This window comes from Pipra filicauda, unplaced genomic scaffold, assembly GCF_003945595.2.
Source record: "Pipra filicauda isolate LSUMZ 115617 unplaced genomic scaffold, ASM394559v2 scaffold171_size1565689_pilon, whole genome shotgun sequence".
Lineage (NCBI taxonomy): Eukaryota > Metazoa > Chordata > Aves > Passeriformes > Pipridae > Pipra > Pipra filicauda.
The window spans coordinates 90,491-101,416 of NW_024104229.1; positions in this window are offsets into that span (position 1 = coordinate 90,491).

The following is a 10,926-nucleotide window of genomic DNA, read 5'->3' on the forward strand; positions in this document are numbered from 1 at the left end:
TTATGACACAGTGTTTCTCTTAAGAACTCCTATTTAGTGTGCTTCTCCAAAGCTTCATACAAGAAAGAAACAGCAGCTGCTTAGAGATAACACCACAGCATCTTGCCCTGTGGGAAATACCACCTAATAATTTGGAAAACGCTAAGACAAAATTTTCTTTTAAAAAAAATAAATAATCTATACTATATATATTTATATAGTAGTTATGTTTCAACCTAAGAAAAAGATTGGTTTATACTGTGCTTGCAGTGGTGCTCTACCTTGTATTTGGAGGCAAGATCCCATCTGGCCTGTATGAAGCCAAAGCCTAAAAGGCTGAGCTGGCTCTGGAAGAAGAGATCATAGAATAATAGAATGGGTTGGAACAGACCTTAAAGCTCATCTCATTCCAACCCCACTGCCATGGGGGGACATCTTTCCCTAGACCAGGTTGCTCCAAATCCCATCCAACATGGCCTTCCTGGGCTAGGGCAGCCACAACTTCTCTGAGCAACCTGTGCCAGAGCCTCACCACCCTCACAGGGAAGAATTTCTTCCTAATATCCAATCTAAATCTACCCTCTTTTAATTTGAAGCCATTCCCACGTGACCTGTCACTCCAGGCCCTTGTAAATAGTCTCTCTCCATCTTTCTTGTGGGGCCCCCTTCAGATACTGGAAGGCCACAATTAGGTCACACCAAAGCCTTCTCTTCTCCAGGCTGAACAATCCCAATTCTCTCAGCCTTTCCACATAGCAGAGGTGCTTCATCCCTCTGATCATCTTGGTGGCCTCCTCTGGACTCGCTCCAACAGGTCCATGTCCTTCCTGTGCTGGGGACCCCAGAGCTGGAGGCAGCACTGCAGGTGGGGTCTCAGCAGAGCAGAGCAAAGGGGCAGAATCCCCTCCCTCCCCTGCTGCCCACACTGCTTTGGATGCAGCCCAGGACACGGGGGGTTTCTGGACACCCAGTGCACATGGCTGGGTCATGTCCAGCCTCTCACCCACCAGCATCCCCAAGTCCTTCTCGACAGGGCTGCTCTCTATTTGTTCATTCCCCAGCCTGGATTGACACTGGGGGTTGCCCTGACCCAGGTGCAGCACCAGCACTTGGTCTTGTTAAATCTCATGAGATTCCCATGGTTCCATTTCTCAAGCCTGTCCAGGTCCCTCTGGAGGCATCCTGTCCTTCAGGTGTGTCACTGCACCACTCAGCTTGGTGTCATCAGCAAATCTGCCGAGGGTGCAGTTGATCCCTTTGTCTATGTCATTGATGAAGATATTAACACTGGCCCCAGTACAGACTCCTGAGGGACATCACTTGTCACTGATGTCCATTGGGACTCTGAGCTGTTGACCAACACCCTCTGGATGTGACTGTCCAACCACTGTTATCCATCTAACAGTCCACCCATCAAATCCATCTCTCTCTAATTTAAAGAGAAGGATATTGTGGGTGACCACGTCAAAGGCCTTATGGAAGTCCAGATAAATGACATCTGGTTTTTGTCTTAGTTTGGGTTTTTTTTCAGATTTGTGTCCACAAAGTCCCCAAAAGGGGGATAGGGCTCTGCCTTGGAGAGTAACATAAAAGGGATGTGCAGTTTCCTTGACTTTCTGAGAAGCACTTACAACTAAATAACAGACAGTGCATGTGAAGCAGTACAACTTTCTTTCAGTGTAACTATGGTATAAGGTACTTAACCCCCTTACTATAACTCCCACCCAGGAAGAACAGTGTAAAGTAGCCAAATGAGGCATCCACATGCCAACAGGAACCCTAATTATATGTTGGGGAGTGAAGAAAAGGGGAAAACAATCTCAGTTACTAAAGCAGCTATTAGCATAAAATAGGGATGTTTCAGCTCAAAGTGAAGCATGAAGTCAGAAAGAAGATATTTCATGGCATGGAGAACTGAATGCTGCATGATGGGTAGCCCTCAAACCACAGACCACTGGCCCCTGATCCCCAGGAGAGGAAGGCTCTTTTCCAGAGCAAACATGTTGGCTGTGGTTTCTTATGGAGTTTGCCAAAATCTGTGCTTGGGCACCCATGAACTGACTGCCCAGTGATAGCAAATGAGCACAGTTCAGGTCTCACTGTATAATATTTCCACCTGCAAGGGTTTTTTATGGTATTTTCTTGTGCTTGCTTTGACGTGGCACAATGAAGGACCGTATCTGTGGATGATCCAGTCACCTTGTGCTGGGATTTCACCTGTGAGAGTATTCATGTTCCTCTTTTGAAAAAGAAAAAAAAAGACTCAAAGCTGGGCACCCTGTGGAGAGGAGGAATTACACTCAGATCAGAAGAGTTGGTGCCAAGGGACTTTTACTCACATACTCATATTTTGGCTCAATAGGCAGCTTTCAGAGGAATGGGAGAGGGAATTGATGTGTGAAAATCAACTACAGACATAAAAAGATAATTTGCCAAACTACCTGCTGACTTCAGTCTCATTAACCTCCCATTTCCGTCACCGTTTCGTGAAGAAACTGGCATATCCCAGCTGGATATGAGGTGCCAGCCGCCAGGCATGGAGGCAGTCCAAGGAGAGGGGCTGGCAGGGGCAGCCCACGGCTGTGCTGGCAGTGCCGACTGGCTCCACCATGTCCCCCTGCCCCAGAGTCCCCACGGCACAGGGACCCCACCGAATGCAGGCGCCGGTGACACCGTCACAGAGCGCGAGGCACTGCGGTGCTGTGCTGTGCTGTGCTGCAACAGGGCAGCCGCCAGGATCCATCCTGTTCGCTGCATAAAACCTAAAAAATTACAGCTTTGGGTCAGGTTTAGATGGCAAGGGAGCTCTTCTTTTCTTCAGCTCAGCTGATTTTAAAAGCCTGTGTCTCCCCTCTGTGAAAGACAGGAATTCGCCAGTGTTTTTTAATCTCTGAGATGGCTAATTATTCCACTGAAAAACTGCGTGTAGGAGTGACTCCTGTTGTTTGCAGAGTGTGGTTGAGGAAAGGAAAGTTGCCGTCGGTATTAAAACAAAGAGCTCTGACTTTTATTTCCACTTGATTTTGCACTTGGACTGGTTATTAGCTTAGCCTGTGGTAAAACATTTTTTTTTTTTCCCCTCCTTTTTTTCCATCAACCTTTATTTAAGCCTGGAGCATTTCTGGACAGATATATTAACACACAAACAATAAATCTGAATTTTCTGGAAAGCTCTGCAAAGACGCAGTAAATCTCTTTCAAAGATAAAATTAATTTACCACCAGGAGCAGGCAATCAGCAGCCTCTGAGCTGAAGACCCTTCTGCTCCTCTCAGACCCACCAGTTCTGGGGATGTGTGCAGGCAGACAATGTGACAGACGGCTGCTTTCCTGTCTCTGACTCTTGCCCTTAAATGAGTCTGCTGCAAATTCCCAGGAAATTTTGGAAGGTCCTCCAAATCTTCTGTGGTAAAACCCTCTGAATGGATAAGAAAGACAGAGGAAAAACTGATAAAAACTTGGAGATGAGTTCATCTCAGCTCAAGTGGGCCACAAACCCAGAATAGGTGGAAAGCTTTCCTCTATTTAGTGATTTCATTACTTTTGCCTCAAGGTCCTGAAAGCTTATTCAGCTTTCAACAACCATGGAAAATAAAGGGGTAAAAAACCCCCTTCTTTTCCCAAAATCACAGGCCAAGTGTTCATTTCAAGGGTCAACAAACCAAATGAAACTGTCCTTTCCAACTGGTATTCACCCTCCATTTACCAAAAGACAACCTTCTTGTAGGCTGTCTGTTGGGTAACCTACAGTATCAGGTACAAAGTTTAGAAGATGGATACCTCCCAACCCACTGAGATGGTTTTAAATTCCTTCTGGTCTTGACATGCAGGGTAACAATCCTTCCTCCCACTCAGGGGCTTAGGGCAAGTTTGGTGGCCTGCAGCCATCAAGAGAGCTGATGTCAGTGGCATGGTCTCAGCAAAAGGTTTAGTTTCTGAATCATACTCCACCCCCAGTAAAAATTAAATTTCAAGATAAAAGCCAACAGTGAGCCTTAGCCAGGCTCAGAAATACCAGAGGTCATATGAGGTATGTTAGTTTCCGACAAAGTCAGATACACCTTGGGAGCTCCACCTTTCACGTGAGTGGATGTTCAGACCAAAAGGGTTTCTTTAAAAGGCTCTGTCCTCACGCTGCCTTTGATGGGATATCAGATCTCACTCGACTCAATGCAGACTCAAAGTTACAGGTGACAACACAAGTAGTGGCAGCAGCAAAGACACAGGGACCAGGGGTCAGGGGCAGTGGTCCTGACGTGTGGTGCCATCTCCCCAAAGCCTCTGAGGAACTCCCCACTGTGGGTCTGACTGCCCTGTCCTCTGACTGCCCTCCCAGGTGTACAAGTGTGAAAATCACACTTCCTCGTTGCCAGGCAGACCCCTGATCTGAATTCTTGCCAGCACACTTCAGTGAATGATGATGGCATGACACTTTTACCTGTCAACCTTGTATTCAATATTACTGTGAGCAAAACAGAATATTTTGTCATGCCTGATCACATTTCTAAGTTCAAGTCTTCACTCAGACCCTGACTAGATGCCGAGTAATTTTCTTCTTGAATTACACAGACTACCAAATCACACATAAAGGAAACCATTGGGGAAAAAAAAAAAAGCAGCTATTTTTGATTGCATTGTCTCTAATAAATAGAGACTGTGAAAAGGTATTATGTTCAGTATCAATTATTTATATTTCCAACAAGTAACTGACACATCCTCAAGTTATGACTTCCATCCGTACTGGCTATAAAATACGGTTTTCACTATGATTGGAATGGCTGTTACTGGCTGTCAATTAAAATATATATCCTGTACCAGGCAATAGAAGCTGACAACACCAGGAAGAAATAACACTTGACAGCCACTTGGGAAATATATAGGCAAGAGAAGACTGAAAATTGTTGAAGATCTTTATCTATGGCTTCTTACTTTCAAACACTGACCTCCAAGATATGAAGAACAGAAAGATTTATTTGCACTTGAAAATTTCCCTTACCTCCTGTTGTTCTGTTTCCTTTTCATAACCAGGATAAATGAAATACTTCTAAATTACAGATAGCATTACCATATTTTAAAGAAGCAGCACCAAAGTCATGCTCGCTGCCCAGCATGAGAAATCCCCCTCAGCAGAAATCCTTGGCTGTCATTTTCTAGCCCTGGTACCCAGGGTAGACTGGAGCTAATTACCTGAAGTGAGGAAGTCTTCAGGTGAAGCCCAGGGGAGATTTATAATTTTGTTTAGCACTTAGAGCCACTGGAACTGGCCTTTTATAGCAATAGATCACTCATACAGGAAGGAGGATTTTTGTGGGTTTTTTTTCCAGAAGCTGGGAAGGCAAAGAAAATATCATTAGCTCCTGGGTAGGCACACGGATACGGACATCTTAGGCAATGCAACTATACTGTCTCAAAAATTAACAGAATAGAGGCTGCAAAGCTGGCCATGTAACTTCCTAACAGCTCCCAATGCTGGATGCAGATGCTCAGAGCTGTGTCCATTCCCTTCAGGCTCCATCTGTGTTGTCACCAGGTTCTGCAGGAAAGCAAGGATAGGCAGAGCTAGTCCCAGAGGTCAGCCTGCACTCCCCTTTCTTACTCGTAGGGCATGGAATAAAAAAATGGCAGAGACTTACTGCCTTTTTCAATTGCAAAGGTTGAAAATACCAGCTCATCAAATTGATATAGAATGAGTAAGTGTATTTCTGGATGTAGATTCCCACTTTGCTTAATTCAACTTCATCACTCTCACAAGTCTTATGTGAAGGTCATGGTGAACAGGGAAACCAGACGCTTTGCTCTCCCTAGACCAGAATTATTATTCAGTTGCAGACAGAACTGATCACTGTTGTCTTATTTCATTAATGAAAACTCTTGTCAGGTATCTTGACTATCAAGATCAAAGGCAAGTCTATTACCCATGGATGGAGAAGGGCTTTAAAACTTCAGTGAATCTGGAGCTCCAACTAGTGGGATGCTTTGTTTTCCCTCACTTCACATACAGCCAAGATCTAAGCTCTTAATCGGTCCCTTTTATTATCCTTATTTATGTCAGAAGGATCACTGTCCAAGTTTACCACTGAGTAGACCAGGCTTCAAAAGGAACTTCTTTGCCTTCAGCAGCTACAGAAAGAAGACAGGTTGGGTTCCTGATCTTTTTTCAAATGAGTATGGCAGGTGTGGAAGGGATGGGAACATCAGGCTGCTACTCTTCTGGCTTTAAAGATAAGCATCAATAAATCTACATGTTTATGCTGTGACTCTTCCTAGACTTCTTGTACTGGTACAGTGGGGAGGTAGGATTCATGGCTGTGCAGAAGGAGACCACCCCAGCAGAGAAGGCTTGCTCAGCTGCCCTGGTTTGATCATATCACATAATGAGACCTAGGGAAAATTTGGTTTTACTTTAGCAGTCTCCCAGATACGTCAGGGACCACTTCTACCTTGCTACAGTCTCTTGTAGAGATGATGAAGATGAATAAACAAAATATCATAGGTGTGGCAGATGTCTTAAACAAAGGGTCACAGTTAGTTGGCAAGAAGTTATTATGGTTTATCTCCAAATTCATTATGTGCACACACACACCTATCGGTTGACTTCTCAGTCCCCCACTCTCCACCTCAGAGGAAGAGCACCACCAAAGAACAGCAATGCAGCACATACATATTTATTTTCATTCCTAAATCCCAAGAATTTACCTGATAAGGTGTCAGCTAAGGCTCAGTTGTGGAGACTGCACTATCACAGCACTTTTTGGATGAATGCCTGCAAGAACTCAGTCTTGTTTTTTAAACACAGAAATAATGATGATGATAATTGGCAAGGACAGCCTGAGGTGATTCCATAAATTCTTGTTATGTGAGGTAGCAGGTACAGAAGCAACCTTGTCTCTTAGCTGTCAATAAGTGGCAGGTACCATGGCATCCCTTTATGTCTAGGAAAGTTCCCAACCTCCACAAGGCCATTACCAAACCAAAGCAACTCACTGCTATGATGCTCAGCCTCAAACATGGCCCAGTCACAAGTATGCAGACTTACTGCACATGTATGTTTTGCATATCCTGCTGTACAATCTATATAATCTGTAGCCATAGATTTATTGTTCAAATTTCAGGGTATAATGAAGGAGTTTGAGTCCCAGTACATGGGTTTGCTGGATTCCCAGCACAGATTACCATTTTGTTTAAGCACAGCCCAGTAACCAGCAACTCACTGCCTGCATAAGACCAAAGGTACATTAAATATCTAAAAATTAAGCCAGAAGTGTATTATACCTCAACAAAAAGCATAAAACCAATTTCCTACTTGAGTGATTGTTTATAAAGGTCCAGATGCAAAGGAGGGAGTTATAGCTACTGAAATCACAAGGCATCCCCAGGAAATGTTTGGGCTTTGCAGTTGCACAGATGCCTGTAACATACCCTCCCCTTCTGTTAAAGATGCTCTACAGCAAAGGAAAACAGCGACATTCAAAAAACTGGAGACAGCAATGCTGTCAACTTGATAGGTGACAAAGTACAGGGAAAAGGACATCCCTCAGACCTGAGCTAAACCAGACAGCAGACATGGGCTTGACTTCTTTTTCTTCTTTCTAAACTTACTGACCACATTTGGATTTCTGGAGAGAAAGCAGAGTCTCATCACAAGCAAAGTCTGGGCTAAGAGTGAACTCAGGGTAGCTGCTGAACAGCTGGCCTTCCTCCCCTGCAGAGAAGGTGATGCTTAACACCAGGGTATGGATGATTTGCAGAGCCAAGACTCCCTGTGGTGGTGATACAGGGGAGAAAGGGTCTGCTTGGAAGGTGTTTTCCCTGCGAGCAGTGCTCTTTGGAAAAGCTCTTTGGCAAGCAGCAACAAAATAAGGACACAGCCCTGAGGGATTTGAAGCGAGCATGTAAAATAAGGGCGATGAGATGAGCCACTGGTAAATATGTTGTAATATACAAAGATGGGAGAAAACACCTTGGGGAAAGGTGGTACCAGTCCCCAGATTAGTTCCTGTAATGGAGGACTTCCCACCAATACAACGTGGGATCTACTGAGAGAAATGTGGGCATTGCTTACTGGTCATGAAAAAATGTCTTTGCCCATGTTCCTGAAAATGAACGCATCAGGGATGTGTTGCGAAGGTCATGAGCTAAGATGGCCAGCTTGGCACTCATGCCAGAAAGGAGGACTGCCCTGAAGTCTCCCACCAGGCCTCCTTCCTGCAGGTGAGCAGAGGGGTCAGGTGAAGTCACAGGCCGAGGGAAAACCAGCACTACACAGTTCCCACTCCAGCCTCCCTCCTGCAGGCTTCAGCTGTCTAAAATCAGCTGCCTTTGCTGGCAGCAGGCCAGCCTGCCTCCATGGAGGAACCAGCTCCATATGCTCGGCTGACAAAAAAAACCCTAAAAAACACTTTCTTCAGAAACACCTAAGTCTTTGGCTTTCCTTTTGTTTCTGTTGGCTTTAGTCCACTCTTAGTCATCACTGTGGTAGCAATGGCATCCAAAGCCTGCCCTTTCCTACTCCCGACTATGGATGGAAATATTAATGGTGCACAGCATTACAAAATAATTACCAGTTTCATTTTCAGAGCTGGGTAAATATTGACCATCTAATCTTCGCAGCAAACTGGAAAACTAGTTACTGTCTCCTGAACCCTAAACTACACAATTCTGGAGCTGGAGCTCCCTAGATCCTTCCCTTGGCTGTTCTCCTGACTCTATGGCAGCTCTTCAACATACTCCCTGCTCACTCTTCTCTTCATAAAGTGACACTGAGCTGTCTTCTGAAGAACAAAAAAAGTCTTGACCATTTTGCTTTTCTCCATCTCTCTTTCCCTTTTTGAAATGAGGGACCATCGCCTCTCCTTTCTTCAGTCCTCTGCTTGTTTGTCCATTTTGGCTGTACACTAAAATCACAACAGACTGGGAGGGGGGTTACAATGGCTGCACCACAAGTCAGGCTTGGACTGGGGCTCCTCAGACGTTGCTGCAATGAAAAAATGGGTGTACCCATTGGAAAGTAATCACAGGAGCCACCTGATACAAGCTTTTGGTCATTATTTTCTTGAGGTGTTTTCTCCAAATATTGATGTTTCAGGGAAACACAAGAAATATATTTAAATGCCCTTAATTCTTTTGTGCAATTTCTGCCCCAGGGTGTTAGACACTATTACTGTGTGCTGTTAAATATCTATTGGGTTTATCCCACAGTGACTAAAATAATTATTTTTCTAGTTACTAAAGCATTTGGAGAGCTTCCAGGATGAAAGTGAATATAGAAATGCTAAATATTTACTATTCTAATAGACAGCCATCAGTGCTTTATGAACTATCCCATTACATCCAAAAAAATATCATTGTGATTTCACAAATGAAATCTTGAGAACATTTGCTTTAAATTGAAAGACTCTATTTCTGCTATATCAAGAACACTGTTAATATCGATCCCGGTGCTCTACAGAGCAAACTAATCTTTTCATTGTGGCACTATTGAAAATCTGGTCTAGTACACTGGTAAAACTGCATCTTTCAAAGTTACCAACATTAAGAAAGCAAATAGCTACATTTTTCATTAATTAAAAATGGCTTATAATAACATTAATGATCTTTTCATCAGAGTATGTAATTTAGGTAATGGTAGTCTACCCCATTAACTTCCCCTGGCTTTACCTTGGCCTTCTAACTCCTCCAACTGGTTATTACCTAATTTGTAAAGTCTCCCAAATGGGTCATTAGCTCTTAAAGAGATGTCTCCTGCTGTTTGGTATATACCCTAGAAACAGTAGGCTGTCAGAGAGTGAGCTGGTTTCAAAGTAGCTCTTTCTGGGGGGAAAAAAAAGTTAAAGAAATGCCAGACTAAATCAAGTTTGTGAAATGAATCACGGCTTGAAATATCCCCAATACATGACTAAGACATCACACAGATTTTTTTTTTCCCACAAAAGAGGACTGGCAGCAGAGCATATGCCAGCATATGTGCCCTTGTAAGCACCTGCAATTCCTGCTGCTTCCAATCCCTAACAGCAATTGTGCAACCAGGCAGCCATCTAATGTGCTAAACTAGGAAACCAAGGAGAAAGGCTCACGGGACCAGGTCCTGTCCTCCTCACACGGAGACCTTCCCTCTCGGCTTCCCCAGTGCAGACCAGAAATTGTGAACCAAAGGTAGAGCAGCCTGACACTGTAAGACCAGCAGCATTTGGTTCAAGTCCATGAACATCCAGGGCAACACTACACTGACCAACCAATTAGTGATAATGTCTGCTGCCAAGAGAGAAAAGCAAAAGATCCTTTGGCCTTTCTCAGCCACAGATTACATGTTCAGATTTGAGGGTTTTTTTCTTTACAATATGATGTAGGGCAATGAGATGAAAAAAGTCCATGTGACTAAGTAAAAACTCTTTGTACTAATGCATTGATCCACAAGCTATTCCTGTCAGACAGAATAAGGGACCACTGGCTGGCAATATCTGCGCTGCAGGAACTTTGAATGCAGAGGTGTTGAAGAAGTTACATGTTTCCACACAAAGAATCATAGCACCAGAGAGTGGTTTGGGTTAGAAGGGACCTTAAAGCTCACCTCATTCCATTCCCCTGCCATGGGCAGGGACACCTCCCACTAGACCAGGTTGCTCCAAGCCCCATTCAAAGTGGCCTTGAACACTTCCAGGGATGGGGCAGCTACAGCTTCTCTGGGCAACCTGTTCCAGTGTTTCACCACCCTCACAGTGAGGAATTTCTTCCTAATATGTAATCTAATTCTACCCTCAGAAAACATTCCCGCTTGTCCCCTACACGCTTTTGTAAAAAGCCCCACTCCAGGCTTCTAGTAGCCCCCTTTAGGTACTGGAACACTTCAATTTTTTCAACTAAACTTAACTAATATAACTTCACTATTGGCAAGTGCTTCCATTTGTTTAGCAGCAACTTCTTTGTTCTATTCCTTTGCTTTTGTAAATCT